This window comes from Pteropus vampyrus, unplaced genomic scaffold, assembly GCF_000151845.1.
Source record: "Pteropus vampyrus isolate Shadow unplaced genomic scaffold, Pvam_2.0 Scaffold15, whole genome shotgun sequence".
NCBI lineage: Eukaryota > Metazoa > Chordata > Mammalia > Chiroptera > Pteropodidae > Pteropus > Pteropus vampyrus.
Genome location: NW_011888796.1, coordinates 12,683,608 through 12,705,805, shown reverse-complemented (window position 1 = coordinate 12,705,805; position 22,198 = coordinate 12,683,608). Strand labels below are relative to the sequence as shown.

Below are 22,198 nucleotides of genomic sequence, written 5' to 3'. Positions count from 1 at the left end.
AGTGAGGAAAAATTTAAATGTCTAAGTCTTCCTATTAAATGAACTCTTGTTTGTGTGATGTACCTTTTAAAAAGCAATAAAACTCAACTTAGAAAATATAATTTGGAAAAAGGCTGGACTAAAGCTTTTTCCTTTTGTAGTGTCTCAAAGAGTGTAGGTCGCTTGTCTATGCTTGTCTTTTTATGATCAAATTACCAATTTTAAGACATATAACTGTACTTAAATCACATTTCCAACCTGTTTTAAAAGAGATAACCAGAAATCAATTTCCTATTCATTAGAAAAAAATCCAGAGTAATCTGTATTTAAGAGTATTTGCGTTCAAATTTTTATATCAATTCCATGTTACTGGAAGTATCTTTTCCGTTGGTCATTCTGAATTAATGAAGCTTTCCCAGGGAGTTCTTTGTACTCCTAGTGAGCAAAATAATAGGGAACATTTATGTGGTGACAAATACAAAATTTACCTGACATTAGATTTTTTTAAACCAAAAGGCCTTGAGATTTCTGTTTTGAATAGATGTGGTTCTTCATTACCAAGTCACTGTCTTTACTGTCGTATTATATACCAATTTTATTTTACTTTTGACTTCTTTAAAGCAATTGTTATATCTATTTCCCACTAAAAAAAATTCGAAATTTCAGGACTTAGTTACAGAGAACCATAGAGCAGTATAAAAATAAAGTAAGTAAAACAACCATTACTGCTTTAAACACATTTTGGTGGTTCTTCTAAAATTCATAGTTTTCCAAAAAACCACTCTGTTGACTACACTTGATTAGAATTGAGGTAAGGAGAAGTAGCCCTTTCTGAAATAATTAGACTTTTCAACTTATTATAATTAGCCTCTAGGAATCAGATAGTTGTAAAAAAGAAACCTATACACTAATCTAAAAACACCTTTTGAACTTTTTCTGGCATGACATATGCCTTACCAGAAAAGGGTTCACACTCCTGTTCTTCTAGCACAAAAGACTTTAGTCTTTAAAACATTACAGTGGTCCCCTGTTATCCACAGGGTATATATTCCCAAGACCCCCAGTGGTTGCCTGAAACTGCGGATAGTACCAAACCCTATGTACCAAACTATTTTTTTTTTCCTGTACATACATACCTTTTCGCTAAAGGAAGCACTTTACAGCTTCTCCGTGTTGTGTCCAAACTGCCAGTATCACAATTCTTGTGCTTTGGGGCCATTAAGTAAAATGAGGGTTACTCGAACACAGGCACTGTGACACTGTGACATTCGATCTGATAACCAAGACAACTACTAAGTGACTAATGGGCAGGTAGAGTATACAACTTGGACATACTGGACAAAGGGATAATTCACATCTCAGGCAGGACACAGCAGAATAATGCGAGATTTCATCCTGCTGCTCTGAATGATGCACAATTTAAACATGAATTGTTTATTTCTGGAATTTTCTAACCACAGTTTACAGGGGAGTAACTGAAACTGCAGACAAGGGGAGCTTCTGTGTACCTGATAAAATGGTTACTATCTATCATTGGAACAAGTAATAGGACTTAAAATGAGAGTTGATAGTATACTATTTTTTGGAGTATTGCGATGCACGCCAAAATCAGTTCCTCTTTGAGACCTGTAATGACATTTTTTTCTTGCATTTTTGTAACGTGAGTACCATATGCTTAATCAAGATAAAATACTGTGACTTAATCACAACACCAAAGCAATTAGGAGAATTAAATTCAAATTTTAATTTTTACATTTATGGATGCTATCATTGTCTCAGACAATGGATATCTTCCAAATATTGATGGTATGTCAAATAACATGCAGTTCAATTTATCAATACTTTGATTTTGTTATAATGTTGTGATTTCTCACAAAAGTATTTTCATCACCTAAAGCAACTAGAACAATGGTGACTATATCATTGCATGACAATCTTGAAAAGGCCAAAACCTAGAAAATATTTAGCCACTTATAATTTGGGGGTTAACTCAACTTTTATTAACATTTGAGGTAAATTATTTGTATATTTTCTGGGATCTTTATCTTTTCTGCCTAAAAGTTTGCTTATGGTATGAATGCTGAGATTCTCTTAGATTATCCTGGTTTAATTAGATAAAATTTAATTTTGATTACTATAGGTAAAATCCTAATGAAACCACTTTAATATGCTACAGAATTTTGCTTAGCAAAACTATTTTTATATCATGGCAAATATGGCTTAGTAATTAGAGCTTTGCTAATTTGGTTTTAACAAATTCTATTAAATAGAGAAGGCTATAAAACAAATGTCTCACATCATGAGTCAATTACTATTTACTGAAATAGTGGTTTATTTAAATGTTGGATTTTTATCCATAACTGTTATTTTAAACTAGATATTTTATCCACGAATCTCCTAAACTATTTTATCCATGAACTTGATTCAATTTTTCCTGAGATCATCTGTGAGACAAGAGTTTGAGATGTAATTCTGTGGCAGAAGACATAATTATAATGCCTTATATTTTCAGTGAGATGTAATTTGTCTAAGATTATATGGCTAATATGTATTAGATATGAGACTACTGTATAACCAGGAGCTGTAAAGTCTTGTCAAGTGATCTCTCCCTATGAACTGTCCTGGATACCATCAGCTCTTTGTTTATTATTTAGTGCTTCATTATTTAACTTGCTTTGTCATCTTCACCACTTCAAGCCTCATTCACTCTCCAGAAAACTCTTCCTTTCCTTCTTCCTTCACATTCAGCATATGACCCTTATCTCCTAGTTTATAAAAGTGTAAACCAGGGCCATCTGGCTGAACAAAGATTTAGAGAGATGCCTTAAAATGATGCAGAGAGTATTTAATCTTTTTCAATGAATGGTTAAGCTGGTAAGTGAGGAAATACCTCAGAGACAAGAAACCATAAAAGAAATGAATGTGGAATGATAAAGTACTACACAGATGTTTGTCTTGGGATTAGGAGTAGGTATCGATTTTAATTTTATGTGTTAGAGGTGTGGGAGGGTGACATTGGAGGCAATACCTTGTAGTGAGTTCTAATCAGAATTATCCCCTCTAAATTAATGCCAGAATTCTCAATGTACATCTTTAGTGGACTAGGGGGAAAATGAACAGGTCCTCAGAAATAGATGATAGAATCTGTGCCTATCTTGGCTCTGGATGAAGGAGATACAAATTGGGGAAAGAAAGGTGTTCTCTGAAAATGCATAACAAGCTTATTCTCACACAAGTCTGGAGCCTGAATTCACACCATTTCTGTGACTTTAGAAGGGAAAAAAAACAAACTTGAAAATGATGTAGGTTAATATTACTCTGGCTTGGTATAACTTCAAGCACCTAAAAAGAGCAAATGCAAATTATCTGTTGAGGAGTATACATTAAACCTAGAATCCTGACACATGAAATTCCAAGGAGTATGAGTTCACAATGAAAAATTACACTAAGGAATCTTACCTACAAAGATTGAAGATGTCAGAATTAACAAATACATATATAAAATATTCATTTATGTGAATTAAGAAATTAATATTGATATATGATAAATCAAAGCTGACTAGGACATTTGGAAATAAATTATTTTCAAAAATGAAAAATATTAAAATTAGAAACTAAAATTGATGGTTAAACATTAAGAAATTAACGAACTAGAAAATCTGGGAAAAAATTACCTAGAATACAGCCTAGAGAAACAAAAAGTGGAAAATATGAACATGGGATTAAGATAGAATGAAGATATAATGAGCAGATCCAATATATCTCTAACTGGAATTTCAGAGAAATTATTAGAGTTTATGACTTAGAGTTATTAGAGTATTGAACTTAGAGTTTGCCCAAATTTATGAATGTCACCAAGTTTCAGATTCAGAAAGCCCAAAAAATTCAAGTCAGGCTAACTGAAAATGCACATATAGGAATAAAACCTTAAAATACCAATGATAATATATTTAAAACTAGAGAAGATATTACCGACAAATGAGTAAAAATTAGTTTGAGTATTGGCATTTCATTCACAACTAAGGAATCCAGAAGACAGAGAAATGTCTTCAAAATGCTGAGACAAAATAACCAGCAATCTAAAATTCTACCCACAATGAAACTATGAACAATAAGGGTAAAATAAAAGCCATACTGAGAGAGTGACATCAGCAAGATGATGGAGTAGGAAGCCATGGACTCTCCTTCTCCCTGAAAACATATCAATTCAGTAACAATTCACAGGCAGATTTTCTTTGTGAGAAACTTAGAAACTAATTGAAAGGCTCCTGCACCCCAGGTGAATACAAAATCAAAATCACCCAAAATGGTAGATTAGGGACAACCCCTTATCAGAGTTTCTGACCCAGTATAGTACCATACAATTGGGAAGAGACTTCCTAGCTCTCAGTTCCTCCCAGTGGAGGGAAGGGGTTGGTTCACACATCAAGCAGCCCAACTTTTTCTAGGAAGCCCTCCACCACAGAGGTCATGCTGTCTTGTCAGTCTTGGAGCTCTGACCGGTCCAGTACAGTCTAGCCACCTGGGAGAGAACAGAAACAGCAATTTGAACAGATAGATGACATAGCTTCCTTTCTCCCTCAACTCAGAGTGAGTGAACAAGCTAGAATTACAACCTCCTGCTTCTTGGGAAGGGAAAGAGTGGGTAGAATCCCCCAGAATCTCTGGACAAACTGGTGAGAGTCTTCTCCTTTATACGACCAGTCTTTGAGAGAGTTGCCTGTTTTGTCTAATGCACAGACACCAACAGAGTCAAGGAAAATGAAGAATTAGGCAAAGGTGTTCTGAACAAAGCAAGATAAATCTCCAGAAACCCTAATAAAAGAGTTATATGATTTACTTTACAGAGTTATTCAAAATAACTCCTAAAGATGCTAACTAAGGTCAGGAAAATAAAGCAGGAACAATTTTAACAAAGCATGAGAACAATTTTAACAGAGGAAATATTAAAAAGTACAAAACATAAACCATGAAGCTAAAGAACACACAAACAAGTGAAAACTTCAGAGATTCATCAAAAACTTAAATAGAAGAAGGAATCAATGAACTCAAATACAAGTCATTGGAAATCAGAAGAACAAAAAACAATGAACAAAGCTAGAGGGATTTAATGGTACACCATCAAGAAGACCAATATCCACATTGATTTCCACGATAGATAAAAGATCAGAAAGCTTACTCAAATAGTGACCAAAACCTTCCCAAATCTGGGGTAGGAAATGGACATCCAGATCCGAAAAGCAAAATGATACAAAAAAAGAGGAATCCAAAGAAATCCACACTGAGACATTATAATCAATTCAAAAGTCAAAGACAGAATTTTGAAAGCAAAGAGAAAAGAGACTTGTCACATACAAGGGAAGCCCTATAAGAGTATAAGCAGATTTTTCAGCAAAAATCTTGTGGGCCAGAAAAGATCATCTTGCAGGATGAGCTTTTTAAAATGCTGAAAGTAAAAACTGCCAACCAAGAATAATATATTCTGCAAAACTACTCTTCAAAAATGGAGAATGACTTTCCTAGATAAACAAAAGCTGAAGGAATTTATCACCATTAAACCTGCCTTACATGAAATGCTAAAGAGAGTTCTTGAAGCTGAAAAAAAAGGATGCTCAACAGTAACAATAGTACAAGTATGAAACTCATTGGGAAAGGTATATTTTAGAAAAATACAGAATACTGTATTACTTTAACCGTGATGAGTAAGTCACTTTTAATTTTAGTATAAAAGTTAAGAAAAAAGTACAAAAATAACTAAAAATATGTTAAAAGATACACAAGATAAATAGATATAAAATGGGACAACAATAACAAAGTGTTGGCAGGGAGAAGTTAATGTAGAGTTTTTGTATGCAATTGAACTTAATTTGTTTTCAGCTTAAAATGGACATAACTATAAGATACTTTGTAAGGCCCACAGCTTACACAAACACGCATGTTATGCACACACACAACTTATAGAAATTACACAAAAGAAAAGGAATAAAAGCATATCAATATAAAAACAAAGAACATAAAACAAAGATAAAAAGACCAAAGAACTACAAGACTTAATAGGAAAAAAATGAAATGTCAGTAGTAAATCCTTTCTTATCAGTTACTTTAAATGTAAATGGATTTAACTCCCAAACCAAATGACATAGGGTGGCTGAATGGATTTTTTTTTTTAAATCCAACTATATTTGTCTATAAGAAACTCACTTTATATTTTTCCTTTCATTGCCATTTTAATAGTAAAAAGAATATAAACCATATTACAAAATATATTTCACACTATTTTTGCAGTGAAAATTTACTAACTTTATAAAATAAAAGGATGTTAAAAAGCAAATTTTAAGTGGAGCAAAGACATGAAAACAAAAAAGTTCTAGAAAAAAGCTGTATTCTGAAAAAGATCTTTCAAAAAGCCATAAACCCAAAAGCAACAAAGAAAAATGTCTGGTAAGTCTGAGTACATAAATTTTAAAACTTACGTATCACCAAAAAAAAAAATCAAAATAAGTCTAACAGCCGACAAACTAGGAAAACATATTTGCAATGCCTACTAAAAACAAAAGGGAGTTGAATTTACTAAGAATCATACATATTATTACAAAGGAAAGCCAAAAGAAAAAAATGGGAATAGTTTAAAAGGGGAAAATTGTTTTTAACCCATTTCCCGTTTGCCCAGAGAATACTCAGTGGCACTTGCAGCTACAGCATGTACCCTGAGATAACTTGCAGATTACGGTCCCAACTTTACCCCCAAAGTTTGCCACAAAATATCTCACTTTTATTATTTTTCTATCACTCTAGTATTTTGATAGTCTTTGGAAACAAGTGACATCTATAGTATTCTGGTTTTAGTAGTGGTATTTCCATTTACAAAATATAGTAATTTTTTTTTACAACATCACATTTTTATTATGGTGACATTGGTTAACAAAATCTAGTAAGTTTCAGGTGTACAATTTAACAGTAAAGTGTAGATGATAGATAGATAGATAGATAGATAGATAGATAGATAGATAGATAGATAGATAGTTGTGTGTTCACTGCCCAAAATATAGTAATTCTTGATCTCTGAAAATGTCAAATCTGAGATGTTCCACTTTGTGTTGTTCAGTGCTTTGAAATTTACCACACACAAAAAATTACTAAATATTGATCATCATATACATTTCTGTTACATTAGGATAAGAGACAAGTTCTGTTTAGAAATAACTCCAAGAACAGTTTTCATATTTTCACTGAAAACCAGTCAGATTTACTTCAGCCTCAAAGAGAGTGTTTATGTAAAATTAAATTAACGCTGGCAGCGAGCTGCACTTTTTTTTCTAAATGGCAAATGAGTTAAAAGATGAAAATATATGAAAGTATGCTTTAATCTCATTCATAATTAAGGAAATATAAAGAATAAGATACCATTTTTCTCATACATGAGGTAACAAAAATTAAAATGCCTGATGATGCCCAGGACTGGGGAAAAACGGTAAAGGGAAAAATGAACTTTAATCACAGCACAGAATAGTTGATAATTGCAAAAAAAACAAAACAGCCCAAGTGTCCCATCAATCAAATTATGGCATATCCAGATGGAATATAAGATGGCCACTAAAGTTCATACATACAGATCTGTACGTATGTACTGACACGGAAAGGTCTCTAAGATAAACTAGTGAAAAATTTTTTTAAATGGGGGGAGTATTTAACAGTGCATCAATGGGCGGGGGGAAAAATGTATTCAAGTCTATTGCAATTCCTTTCTGTCCTCCAAAGGAATTATAAAATACTGTTAGCTGTGGTTATCTTTAGATAGATGAGGTGTAGGGGAAGGATGTGAGAGACTTTTACTTTTCATTTTGTACCATTCTGTGCTGTTTTATGTTTCTACCCTTAAAGGTAAAACAGTATTTCAACAGAGGTTATATGGGTGGATAGACTATAACTCATTCATTGTTTTCTTTGTATCTCTGTATTAAAAAAACAACTGTTTTTTAATACAAAGATGTTAATCCAAAACGTATAAAACTTTTTAAAATACAGATATATGTACATATATGCACACACATATGCTGATTGACAGCACAGGAGAAAACCTAACTTTTTCATATCAGACACTATCCTAATGTACAGTACATGTAGTTAATATTACCCAAAGATCTGAAAGTACTTCATTAATATAAATCTCCTATAAGTTTCCATCTTATATAGTGATATAAGACAATGGGTACAATACATCAGTGAATACAGAAAGAAATTCCAAGTGTCCCATCTGAATAATGTTCTGACCACTGCATAATCTTTTTGTCCTTTTACTACCTCATAGTTATGATTTAGAGGCTAGTTTTTGGATCAGGTTCCCAAAATAAGCAGCGTTTGTCTTCAATTTATTAAGAAAGTTTTGTTCTATATTCACTTGCCCTCTAGGCGCAGCTAAGGATACCACCTGGTCAATATCAGCATTTCTTGGAAGAAAATAAACAATATTATTAGGGATCTTCTAGGAAAGTCTGAACATTTTGAAGTCATCAAGAGACATCAGTGGCTTAATGTTAAAGGTCTCTGCAGTAGCATAGTCTGGCCCTCCCTAAGGGGAGCTGAGGAATACAGCATCAGGGAACATGAGGAAGCCAGCAACGGGAAATCTCCATAGATGAGTTATATTACAAGAAACACATTACAAAAATTATGAGTGCAGCAAAAGCAGTAAGAGTTAATAAATGCCTACATTAAAAAAGAAGAAAGATTCAGATAAACAGCCTAACTTTTCACCTGAAAAAGCTAGAAAAAGAACAAACTAAGTCCAAAGTTAGCAGAAGAAAAGAGCTAACAAAGATCAGAGCACAAATAAAGATAGTAAAGAATAGAAAATCAATGAAACTAAGAATTTGTTTTTTGAAAGGATAAAGAAAATTGACAAATTCTTAGACTAAGGGGAAAAAAATGATAACCAGAAATGAGATTACAAATAATGCCATGGAAATAAAAAGTATCATAGCAGACTACAATGAACAATTATACCAACAAACTGGATAACCTATAAGAAATAGATAAATTCCTAAAACTATACAACCTCTTGATTCTTACCTCATGCCATCCACAGAAATCTACTTGATATGGATTATAGACCTAAATATAAAAGCTAAAACTCGTAGAAGAAAATAGGAGAAAATCTTTGTTACCTTGGAGAAGACAAAGATTTATCAGACAAGAAACAAAAAGCGTGAACCAAAATTGACAAATGAGATTTGTCAATTTTATTTTATCAAAATAAAAAGGGTTGCTTTTTTGCAAAACAGTAATGAAAAGGCAAGCCACAGACTATGAGAAAATATTTGAAGCACATATATCTGGCAAAGTAATTATATTCAAAATACATAAAGAACTCTTAAAACTTGATAATAAGAAAATCCAATAAAAATTGACAAAATATTTTAAGACACTTTACAAGAGATACTTGCATGAACAAGAAGCACATAAAAAGCTGCTCAAGATCATTAGTCATTAGGAATATGAAAATTATAACCACAATGAGATACCACTAAATATTGACTGGAAAGACTAAAAAGACTATATAAAGTATTGTCAGTGGCGCAGATTAATTGGAACACATACACTGAATGTAAAGTTTTATAACCACATTAGAAAATAGTTTGATAGTTTTTAAAAAGTAGAACAAATGGCATGAAATGTAGCCATTATAGCCTTAGATACCCAAGAGAAATGAAAGCATATATCCATACATAAACTTGAATATGAATGTTCTTAGTAGCTTTATTCACAAGCACCCCAAATAGAAATTAATCCAAATGTCCATCAAAAGCAAAGGGATAAATTATTATATATCCATACAGAGGAGTACTACTTGGCACTAAAAGTAAAGAACAAACTACTGATAGACACCATGATGTTTTAAAACATCATGGATGAATCTAAAAATCAGGCAGAATGAAAGAAGTCAGACAAAAATGAGCTCACACTGTATCATTACATTTATATCAAATTTTAGAAAATGCCAACTAACTTACAATCACAAAAAGTAAATCACCAGTTGCATGGGGCCTGGAGTAGAAGGGAGGATGTACAATAAAGGGGGCAGGATGAAATTTAATGAGTATGGAAATGTTCTGTATTTAATTATGGTGGTTTCACAGGTTGTATACATACGGTAAAACTCATCAAATTGTACACCCTAAACATATGCAGTATGTTATACATATATTATACTTATTATATTATACTTCAATGAACTTGGCCCCTCTCCCCCCCCCCCAAAAAAAAGTACAGAGGTCTGTTTGTAGTTTACTCCAAGAGTAAAACCTGAAGTCAGGAAGAAATCTAAAAAGTGTGGCCTCATCACTTACCAACTCTGTGTAACTTTGTAAATTTACTTGGGTAAATTACTTAACCTCTCTGTGCCTATTTCCTCATTTATAAAAAAATGAGAATGATAATAGTACCTACCTCATAGAATCATTCTGAGGAATAAATTATATAATTCATATAAAATCTTTAGAAGTACCTGGCATATGTTGATAGTTAGCTATTAATATTAAATTTCAAAGAATTGGGATTTCATAGACAACATTCTTTTACTCCAAAAGCATTATTTGAATTCAGTAACAAAAATAATGTGTGAAGTTTATTTGGAAAATTTTAAAACACTTATGAACACATGGTTAAAGAAGGAATCACAATGGAATTTAGAAAAAACTTGGAATATGTTAATAAAAATACTGTATATCAGAACTTGAATGAAGCATCTAAATTGGCATGCAGTAGCAAATCTAGAACTTTAAATGTTTACAATAGAAAAAATCCAGAAATTTAACAAGCTAAGCATTCGATTTATGTTAGGAAAAGAATAATAGGATAAACCCAAAGGAAACAAACAGGAAGAGATGAATGTAGAGATTAATAAAATAGAAAACATACAATACAAGAGACTTGACAAAGCCAAAAACCATCCCCTACCTTTTTTCATAATCAAATTTCAGGGGTGACCCGTACATGCTCTCTATCTTCTCACTTCTCCATCCACTCTGATGTGCCTCTGCCCAATCACTACCAAAATAGCTGTTGCCTAAGGCTCACAGTGACCTTCATGTCAACATTCATTAGACATTTTTTACTTCTCACCCAAACTAATCTCTTAACAGCCGTTAACTTCATATTTGTCTCCCTAACACTTCCATTGGCTAACACACTGTCCTGGATTTTTTTTTTTTTTTTTTTTAACTATCTTAAGCTAGATTCTCTTCAAGTTTATCTGCCTCTGCCTCTGCCTCTGCCTTGCCATCAGAGGTAGAAGTTTCTCAAGACCTAGGCCTTGGCCACCTGTTATTCCCAAATAATTGCATCCGTATTCATGCATCATGTCACTTAAGAGCAGATGATTCACACATATCTATGATCCTAACACAGACTGCTCTTCTGAGCTCTGCCTTTCTATATTCTACACCTACTTGACATCTCCTTGAGGATATCTGAAACCCTCAGATTCAACATGTTCCAAACTGAGTTCATGATCTTTCCTTCTCCCTCCCTACCACACACCTGTCTCCCCCAAAACCTGATCCTCTTCTTTTGTTTCCCCAATTCAGTAATGCACTGCTCTTCATTTATATAATTCAGAAACCTATGAGTTGTCAATGCTGCCTTCTCCCTCATACCTCACATTTACTCCATTACCAAATCCTGTCCATGTTGCCTCCTAACATCTCTTAAGTTCATTCACTTCTCCCCATCCACAAGCTACTACCATCTATTGCCTAGTCTATGGTCTACAAGCTACTACCATCTATTACCATCTATGGTCTAAGCTATACCCATCCACAAGCTACTACCATCTATTACCATCTATGGTCTAAGTTACTACCATCTATTGCCTAGTCTATGGTAGTTAGCCCCCTAGTTGCTGTGTCTGTATCCTCTGGCTACACAAGTCTATTCTCCACACTGTTGCCAGAGTTATTCTTAAACAAAAATCTACTTAGTTATAAAGGTTCCACCCCACCATTGGCTCTGGTTACTCTTAGACTAAACATAAACTCTTTTGTATATACTTCAAGATACTTCATGGTTCCAGCTTCATCTCATACTGTGCTCCTCCTTGTTCCTTGCCCCTCTGGCCAAACTTGTGTTCTTTTAGGACTTTGTACTTGCCAGTTCCCTTCTGCTACAGAGCCTTTCCATATTCTTTTCCCACTACTTAAAATGTTCTTTCCTTCTTTGCTGAGTCAGATACCAGCTCCAGGGTGACACTTCTTCAGGAAAGCCTTTACCCAACTCTATTTAGATTAGATTCCAAAATTATAGACTCTCAGGCATTATGCTCCTTTCCTTCCTGTTATTTGCATATTCACAGTTGTATATTTGTGTGGTTTCTGTGGGAGCTTACTAGACTGTAAACATTATAGGAAAAGAGGCCCAGTCTGTTCTTTCTGTATCCTTAGTACCTGTCAGTTAATACCTGGCATGTAGAAGGTGTTTAGTAAATATTTATTGAATGAACAAAGCTCTTGTCACCATATCCCATATATCCTGGGGTTGGGGAATCCCTGAATGTATAATTTTACAGCAGAACTTTACCTTTCTTTTCTTTTTTCCCACTTATCTGCCCTCTCCCCCTTAAAAAAAAATGTTTGCTTTAAAACAAGAATCTCGAACTCAAATATCTAGAGTGTCCTGGTGGATACTACCATTTGAGAGATAATAGAAAGTGGTGGTTACTCTGGTGAATTCAACAGCACATATCTAAAGCGAACAGCCACATTAATTCAGTTCCAGCTATAAGATGGCATTGCCATATCACCTGATTTTTCAAGAGAAATCAGAAATCAGATTTTTAAAATAAGAAATCTACTTTTAAATAATGACTGTATCGAAGTGTTGTTAACAATGCTATAGACTAACACCAAATAAGCCAAACAAACAATTTTGTGGATCAGACCCAACCCAAGAGCTCCTAATTTGTATCTTCTCCTCCTCTCTCTCTACTTCTGTATTATCTTCCTTAGAGAAATAAAACAAATTAACACAATCTTGTCCTTATAATTTCCATGTAACAAAACTGAATTATGTTTAATACCCAACAACATTAGTTAAAATGAACTCTGAGTAATTTACACCTTAACTTTATGGGAAATTTATGGTGTTCTAAGTCTAACCAAATGTAGAGAAAGTACCATTCATTACATGCTATACCATCAATGTCTGCCTTCTTCTACTACACTATATATTGCTTTAGGTCAGCCACTATTGTACATTTATTTTGAAGGAAGTTCTACATGCTTTTCAGCACCTGGCACTGTTATGTATGTGGTCAGTGCTTAATGATTTGGATGGTGATTTAAATTCTTGGTGAAGTAAAAGAATTTAAAAGAAAAGCTGCTTCTCCAGCTCCACAAATAAAATCAGAATCTCTAACTTAGTAATTAGAACTTTTCATCTAATTTGTTTTAAATAAAGATAAATTTTTATAAATTAAATGTCCTTGTTATAGTTTTATTTTAACTTTGTTAAGGGGTGTGTTTAAAGTAGTATAATTTCATCAATATCCCTGAACTAGGAGTTTGGGGATCCGAGTTTTAGTTCAGATTCTAATCTATTTGGCTAATCGTTATTTGCCAGATCACTATTTTCTGGGCCAGCTATTTAATTTATAAAGTGGTTCATGTCAGTGATATCTAAGACACTTTTAAATCTAATAGTCTGACACTAATAAATCAATCTAGAATTTGAAGGGTTAAAAAAAACTCTGTGGCCTAGTTCTGAGATCTAATACAGTGTCTCTAAATTCTGTCTCCAAGACATGAACGCCAATTTTAAAAAGTTACACGTGTCGTGTTAAAACTAATCAAAGTTTAGGATGTAAATAAACAAATACTTAAATATTTAGGATCATTTGCTTTATAAAATAAGATGTCAAATCTGTACTATTTTTTTTTACAAAAATTCAATTTTAGCTGCCATTTTTCATTAGCATATTGATCACACTCTACAGTTTTTTAGCTCCAGTTTCACTATAAAAATGCTTAAGTAATATTTCCTTAAACTTTTGTGCTCTTTTCTCAGCTATTCTGTAGGACTTTGTCTAATTGCTGATTGAATCACTTGGGCTGGTTTGAGGTGATAGCACGTACTCTGGGGAACTTTCTCTCACACACTATGGAATTAGCATGTTTTAAGCTAATGTGAGTGATCATCATCACTGATTACATCCAAGCTGTTATTGTCCTTAAAAAATCAATATGAAAAGAACATAAGCAGCATTCCTTCTGCTTCTTTCTCCCCTGTGATATTCTAATACTTCTGAAACATTCTGCCCTTTTTTCCTACACCATTATCAGTGAGACTTTTTCTATTGAATCTGGCTGTATCTTTACAAAAAGCAATTCTGCTATCTTCCTAGTTCAAAAGCATGAAAGGTTTTATGAAAAATCAGTAATATACAATGGGAGATTTAGTGTTTGAAAAACTTTAGAGGTTAGAAAAGTTTCAGTACAAATTCAGTTTAAATCAGTTTCCTAGAGTCTAAATTTATAATGCATGAGACTCAGTTCAGAAATAAATCCTGTGTATTCCTTAATGTTAATTTATCTTCAAAGAACCGTCTATAGTAAACTAATGAACAGTCCACAGTAATCTGTTTTATTTCAGGCTGATTTTCAATAATGAAAGCTCACAGAGTTTTCTTCTTGCTTATAAAATTAATATTTCATTCCTTAATAATTTAGATATTTATGCTTTTTTAAAACCATACTTCTATTTAAATAAAGGGTATGGTAAAGGTACTTGATATTCTGCAAAACAATGTAAAATGAAGTTATTAAATTGCTTCTAGAACATTACCTTTTACTAAACAGATAATGTGGTTTCTGAATATATTTTTCTTGTGCATGTTAATTCTGCAAATCATGAATAACTAACAGGTAGTGGCTATGACATATAGATGACATTACTGTTAATAAAGTAGTATTTGTCACCTTAAAATTTAGAGAATTAATTTTAACTATATACTATGGAAGATCTAAATGTACAAATATATCAGAAAACAAGGACGCCTATGAGCCTTGAATTAGGAATCAGGACACCTGAGTTTTAATCCTTTCAATTTCCTATGTGTTTCTGGACAATCCACTTAACTCTAAAGCTCAGTTTTGTCATTTGTAAAATTAAGTTATTGAATGACATCTCTAAAGTTTCTCTTAGTCCAGGAGAGATGAGGCACAAGCTTCCCATTGTCCTCTCCCAGCAGTCTTACAGACAGCACTTATTCTCCTAGCAACAGTATATGACAACCAGAAGAGTTCACCTGAGACATGGTGTCCAAAGTTTTTATTGGGGGTCAGTCATGTAGGCAATGGAGTGTCTTCATGGCTGACTAGTTACTTAGTCTCCGGGCTCTACAAAGGTCAAACTGATACCACCTGGTTCAGGGCCTCCACCATAAATTACATCATTAGCATAGACCATTAAGTGTGGCCCAAGGCCCCAGATAAACAAAAACATTCTTAGGCAGTATATCCCAAGGGCTTACAAATTATCTTCCTAGAGTGAGGAAATGACCAGATCTTTCTTTGGAATGTGCAATGTTTAGACAACTAGGGCCTGCTGAGTTAATCCTTCACTGCATACCTTGTTTCATTGAAGTAATTCTTTAGTATTATCTTGAGAAAGGGTGCTTGGTAAGTAATTTTTTTGAGGCTTTCATGTCTGAAATATTTTAATTCTACTGTCATATTAGATTGATAGTTTAGGCAGCAATAGAGTTCTGGGTTGGAGATAATTTTCCCTGAGGATTTTTAAGGTATTGCTCCACTTTCAGTGTTCTTATTGAAGTTTGAAAGCCATTCTGATTCTTGATCCTTTACATGTGACTTGGGTTTTTTTTCCTTACTGAAAACTATTAGATTTTTCTTTGATCCTAGTGTTCTGAAATGATGTCTCTTCATATAGGTTTGTTTTCTATCCATTTTGCTGGGCATTGAACAGGCCCTTTCAATTTAGTCACATGTATCCTTTACTTTGGGGAAATATTCTTAACTTTTTTATTAATTTTCTCTCCTCTTTTGTTTCTATTCTTTCTTTCTGGAACTCCTAACATCTGAAAGTTGGACCTCCAAGACAGATATTTATCTGGTCTCTTTTCTCCTTATTTTGTATGTCTTTTGGCTCCACATTTTTGGGAGATTTTCCCAACTATCATCCCTTCTCTTGAATTTTTCATCCTATTAGCATGTTTAATTTCTATTAGCTCTTTTTTATTCAAAATTTTTTTATTAATAGTATCTTGTTTTTTGTTTCATGAATATAATATCTTTTCTGAGTCTGTTAAGGAGTTTCATTCTTTTAGATTTTTCTCTTTGTATAGATTTCTTTTTTCTATATTTTGATCTCTTTTTCATTAAAAATTTTTGAGCTATCTGGTTATCCTTGGCTGTATATTCATAAATAAAAGTGGAAGCTTTAAGCATGAAGGGTGATCTGGCTAGACAATTTGTTAGGGAACCCCTGATGCAGGTATATTTAGGTCTTTTCGTTGATCAGTTTCCTTGGGGAGTAAATATTCTAATTCTTCAGAAAATAAAAGTCTAATTTACAGCATTTTGAGAACCTAATCAAAGAAGAGGATTGAGGCAAGAGAGACTCCCTATACTTGGTATTCATCACTAATCTCCTTGTTTTTAGTATGGTGCCAAACTATCACCTGGACCTGGCATCTAACTTTCATACTCCAGGCCAGAGTAGCCTCTGCAGAGAATAAATACTTAGATATCTGCCAGAATTAATAAGGGGCGTTTGCCCAGGGCATGGAGTAGGAAAAGAAATTTAGGGATTTAACTGCTCTTAAACAGCTTTCATCTACCCCTATTTCAGCCACCTGCACCTTTTGGTTTCAGTGGTACTTGGTTCTCTTGGTTCCTGCACCTTTTGAAGATTCCGAAATATACATCAGGTTGGTTCGCAACCCTCTTCACAATTGGCTTGAGATTTATCTTTCTCAGATAAACACACATTGTGTTAGAGTCCCCAGGACCACCCTCAGCCTTGATGATTTTCTAGAAGAACTCGCATTTGTTATACTCATGATTAAAGTTTATTACAGTGAAAGGACAGAGTGAAATCAGCAAAGGGAAAAGAGAGATGAAGTAATGTCCAAAGAAAACCAGGCATAAGCTTCCAAGAGTCCTCTCCCAGTGGAGTCACAGGATATGCTTAATTCCTTCTGTGCGAGTTGTGACAGTACATGTGAAACATTATTAACTGAGGAAGGTCTTTAGAAACAGTGCCAAAGTCTTTTATTGGAGTTTAGTCATGTAAGCACTCTCTGCCAACACATACCAAAATTCCAGATTCCCAGAAGGAAAGCAGGTGTTGAATATAAAGTATTGTTTACACAGTTTAGACACAGTGAAACACCCTTATCATTCAGGGAGTGGTGGGAATCCTTTCAAAATCCAAGTTCCCAAATGCCCGCCAAAGACTAACCTTACAAGCAGGCTTTTCTAAGGATAGCAGTCTCAGGCCTGCTATGTTAATTCTTTTCTGCACACACATCCACCTACTTTCTGGCTTCCAACATTTTGTTATTGTATCCTCTCCCATTCTACTCACACATATGGGGTTATGCTTGTTAAGAAAATCTCTTTACTATTGTTTTAATGGAGTTTCAGGTGAGAACAAAATTAGATGTGTAAAAATAATTTTTATGCAACTCAAAAGAAAATAGACTAAGCAGAGAGAAGAAACTTTTAGTATTCCAAGAGAGCGACAAAAAAGATACAGTATCCTTTGTATCCTAGAAAGAACAGGCTGCTGTAAAGAAAAAAGATTTAAGGAGGTTTTTTTAAAAAAGAGTTCTTAAAAATAAAATATATGATATGCACTGAAAGAGAACATCTGAGAAAAGGCTGGCTCCTCAGTTTACAGCTAAAGTAGCCAAAAGTGTCATTGTTTTATATGCACGCAGCAGCAATGGTAACCTTGGGAATGGTGTACTACTCTCCATAGGAACTTAAGCAATTGAGATGGAAATTATGGATAACTGCTTCTGTAAAGCAATCTACATAGTTGGCTGTGTGTGCCTATCTACCATGAAGAAAAGATTATGTTCACCACCGTTTATTTGTGCATCGATTCCAAATTTTATATAGATACGTTCTCCAATTAAGTTTCTATTTCAAATTTTAAAAAGTGGGAAATCAACTTCACAAAAAGAGATTCTATAGAAAAGCATCTGTTCTAATAAGTATTTTAATACCTACCATCTCCAGGCAACATGGGCCTACATGCCATGGGGGACTGCAAGTGATATACAGCTCCAATGGAACTCTTCCTCAAATCTTGGGATACCAGTATTAATTAAAAATAACTTACATTAGGTAACATTTACAAATGTTTATTGTATTCTCATCTTTTTCCTCTTTATTTGAGGAGTTAAATATAGGGTGACAAAATATGGAAGTCTACACTTTTAAATGGAAAAATCATCTCAGATTACTTAGATTAAATATTTTAAAATCAGGTATTCTAGTGATAAACAGTATGTTAAATCAAAAAATTTCTAAATCAGTGTTTTCTAAATTAGGGGCTACTAGGTTGTATATGATATGAAGATAAGTTATATGATGAAAAACATTTGATAGCCATTAGCCCATATAATTCTTCATACTTTTATAATAAAGTGTAATATCATTCTATAGTTGGCCCAGTTATTCAGGTTTTTCTGGTATTAAGAAAGACCTGGAAAGATAAGGCTCTTCTGACATAAATTGATATCAGCAAAGCCATTTAGATATATGTTATTTACCATTCTACTCTTCAAAAAGTTTTCCTAAAGTCAATGTTTATTGTGTTTCATCAACTATCACTGTCTTAACAAATAATATTTAATTGCTTGACGTTTTTGATCTTACTAATTTCTTTTTACTCAGGATCATGTCCTATTAGCTAAATTCTATAAAATACTTGGAATCTACTAATATCAGATTGTTTTTAACCCTACCGTAATCTAAATTTGATTAAAGTACCAGGTTGTGTTTATGTGATGCATTGTAACATATTCTGCAAATCTTGGATGATAGCTGACCTTTAATTATTTCCTTATTCTGCTCAGCTCCCTCTTACACTCGTTATTTATCCCATCCCATGACCTGTAATCTTATGGATCACACTTCCCTCCTTGTCCCCATTCTCTTTTTTATTAAACTTCTTAAATGCCATCACTGAAATCGAGCTTTTTTCCAGATGACACTTTGTGCCTTATAAGCCCTCTGTTTCAATTTGTGGGAACAGTCAGCCTATTTTAGGTTTCCCTATACTACTTAGATCGTCATCATCTCTCTGAAATCTATGCCATCTGATTAGGTCATCATTGGCTGTAATAATAACTTCCACTTTCCTATATGAATCAGCATGTTCTTCTGGCCTGGTCTCCTGTTATATAGATCTTTTTCAAAACCCATATTGATATCCTATTCAATGTCTCTCAATTCAGTGGCTTAGAGCTTTTCTCCATTTCTGTTTGAGTCACCCAACAGCATGGCCACACCTTGGATCAGCTCTTGAATGAAGCAATTCTTTCTGACTAGTGTCTTCTCTTTTTCCTTATATATTTTGAATTCGCCCTTTTATCTGTTTTTCACTCTAATCCTATATTTTAATTACTTTACCCCTTCTGTTTTCTCCACTCCATTAGTTCCCTGCTAATGTCATTTCCACTTAGAACCAATAGTCAATCTAGTATTCCTTATCCCTTGACTTTTTGCTGTGCCAATATGGTTCACTCTCCTACTTTTTCTTTCTCTGCAATAGTTCCATGTGTTACAGTTCTAAATTATTACAGGAAAATGCAACCTAATTGTTTGAACTTTGTATAATGTAATCTTTTTTCTATTAGAATCGTTTCGATTTTAAAATCAGGAAACCTTACTGGCTGTGTCTACTGTCAACTGCCTGACTTTAACCGGACCTCTCTACTTCTCAGTACAGTATATTCATTTATACCTCTGCGTTTTACGTGTTCCAACTGTTTTTCCATATTCCAATTGCTTAAATCTAACATCCCTTCCCAGGATATGACCTTGCCTCCTACACTTTACTAGAAAAAGATAGACTCCATCTGCCAAATTCTCATTCATCTTCTTTATCAAATATGTCTGTATCCATGCTATGCTCAAATTTATTTTAACAAAGAGACTTGTAGATTATTTTAAACTTTCTCTGCAGACCTTCATGTTTTCCTTCAACTATCTTTTCTTCCCTGTTTACTCAGAAGTATGTGTCTTCCTTTTCAGGGCTAACCTGTGTCTTCTAGAGCTTTCCTTAACAATTGAATTCTCCTACTCTCCTCCATTGACCATTTCACCCTCTCTAGTTCATTTCTGACCAGCAGAATATTAAATCAAACTGTGAAGGGTCTGAGATTTTACCCTACTTGAACGCTAACAGGTTAGCTTGTCACAGTTTTTTAAACATATTCCGACAGAAAACACAAGACCCATGGGTCAGAGAAAAAGACCATTTATTACTCATGGCAAAAACAACAACCAAAGCAGTGTCTTGCATTATGTGCCAAGCCCCAATTCCCATAAAGCAACACAGTTGGAGCCAGATGTTACCTGTGCATGGAGTAAGGTGTGTTACAGGAGAGGAACTCCAAAAGAAGGAAGAAAGACAGACCTTATCTTTACTCTGGAATGTGAGCAAATTTTCACCAAGAAGGGAAGAGGCTTTACTCCCCTGAAATTTCTCCAAGGATAGACATGTACTCTATATTAAACTAGTCAGGGAACAAAATCTTCCCTCTAACATTAAGGTAGACTCTACATCTCGTTTTCAAGGTTGTTTGTCATGGAAACCCCTTTGCTCAAAAGACCTGGGCCATGCAGAAACATGCAATATTCATAGAGAATCGTTTCCCAACGCAAAATTTCCCAGGTTTCTCTTATCTTCAAATATAGTTTATACTCACTGCCTTTGTTATCTTATTTTCTGTTAACTCCTTGTACTTTTGCTCTGTCATTTACTGAAAACTATTCTCTCCAAGGTACCTATGACATACTGGTAACCCACTCAATGGTTTTTTAAATTGTTCTTGACTTTTTGCAGAATTTAACAAGGGCTATACTTTCTTCCTTTTACCTCTAAACTACTCCACTGTTTTCTGTGACTAATCTGATTCTCAGATCTCTCTGCCTTACCCATCTCTCTTTTCTTTACTCTTTGTGCTTTTTCACTATAATTATTAAATGTGAACATATCACAGGTTGACTTCTCAAATTTATATTTGTTCCCTCAAATGACTTTGAGTTTCAGCTGTCACCTCTACATATGACTCTAATTTCCTTCCTATATTCTAAAAGTTACCTGCCTTCTCAATATTTCTGCCTGTATGTAATAAATTTTAAAACTAAGAATAAATTCTGTGACCTGATTTTTTAAAAATTGTGTCTGGGGCTCTCGTTCTATTAATTCTTTAGATTCAAAACTTGAGAGTGTAGTTGAGTGGACTCACTTAAATTCAACAACAATCTTTTAACTGGAGACAAGAATAAAGGAAAAGTAGTAAAATGTACAATTATCCTCTGAAGATATGGATAGAGTTACGAATGGAGGCAAAAACAAAACAAAACAAAACAATAAAAGGCTGTCGTATTAATCCTCTGTAGTAACAGAGACAGAGAAAATGGATACATCTGAGAATGATTTAAGTGATACAATTTAGAGACTAATAGGATAATATTTTAGACTCCTGTATTACATCTAACTTCTGGTAAATTGGTGGTACTATTTACCAAGATAGAATAGATATGAATAGATGAACACAGGCTGCTATATTTGCTTGAGCATTTACCTATCAAACACTCATTTACCCTTCATTTACCTTCAAACACTCATTTACCTTTAGAACTCGGCTCAAATGTGACTTCCTTTGAGAAGTCCTCCCTAACTTTTTTTGGTTTCTTTTTTTTTTTTAATTTTTTTGTTGTTGGGTTGTCTTATTTTTGTTTGTTTGTTTTTATGGGTCTTTTTAGTTCTTTTTCTTTTTTCTTTTGTTTTTGTTTGTTCGTTGTTATTGTTCATTTTCCCTAACTCTTTACACAGTCTTTCCCCTTTTGCCTCTTAAAATTTTTTAGACTGAATTAGTCTTTCTCTCATCCTAGATATTGTGATAGCATCTTTTGCATTGATATCACAATGTGTCAAAATAGATGGTTTATTTCTTCTATAC

At 33.7% G+C, this 22,198-nt stretch overlaps 1 protein-coding gene across 1 annotated transcript in view; it reads left to right on the top strand.

Moving 5' to 3' along the window:
* GPR137C (G protein-coupled receptor 137C) overlaps positions 1-22,198 on the top strand; it is a 49,531-nt gene that overhangs the window by 2,611 nt on the left and 24,722 nt on the right. The gene's annotated exons all lie outside the window — the stretch shown is intronic.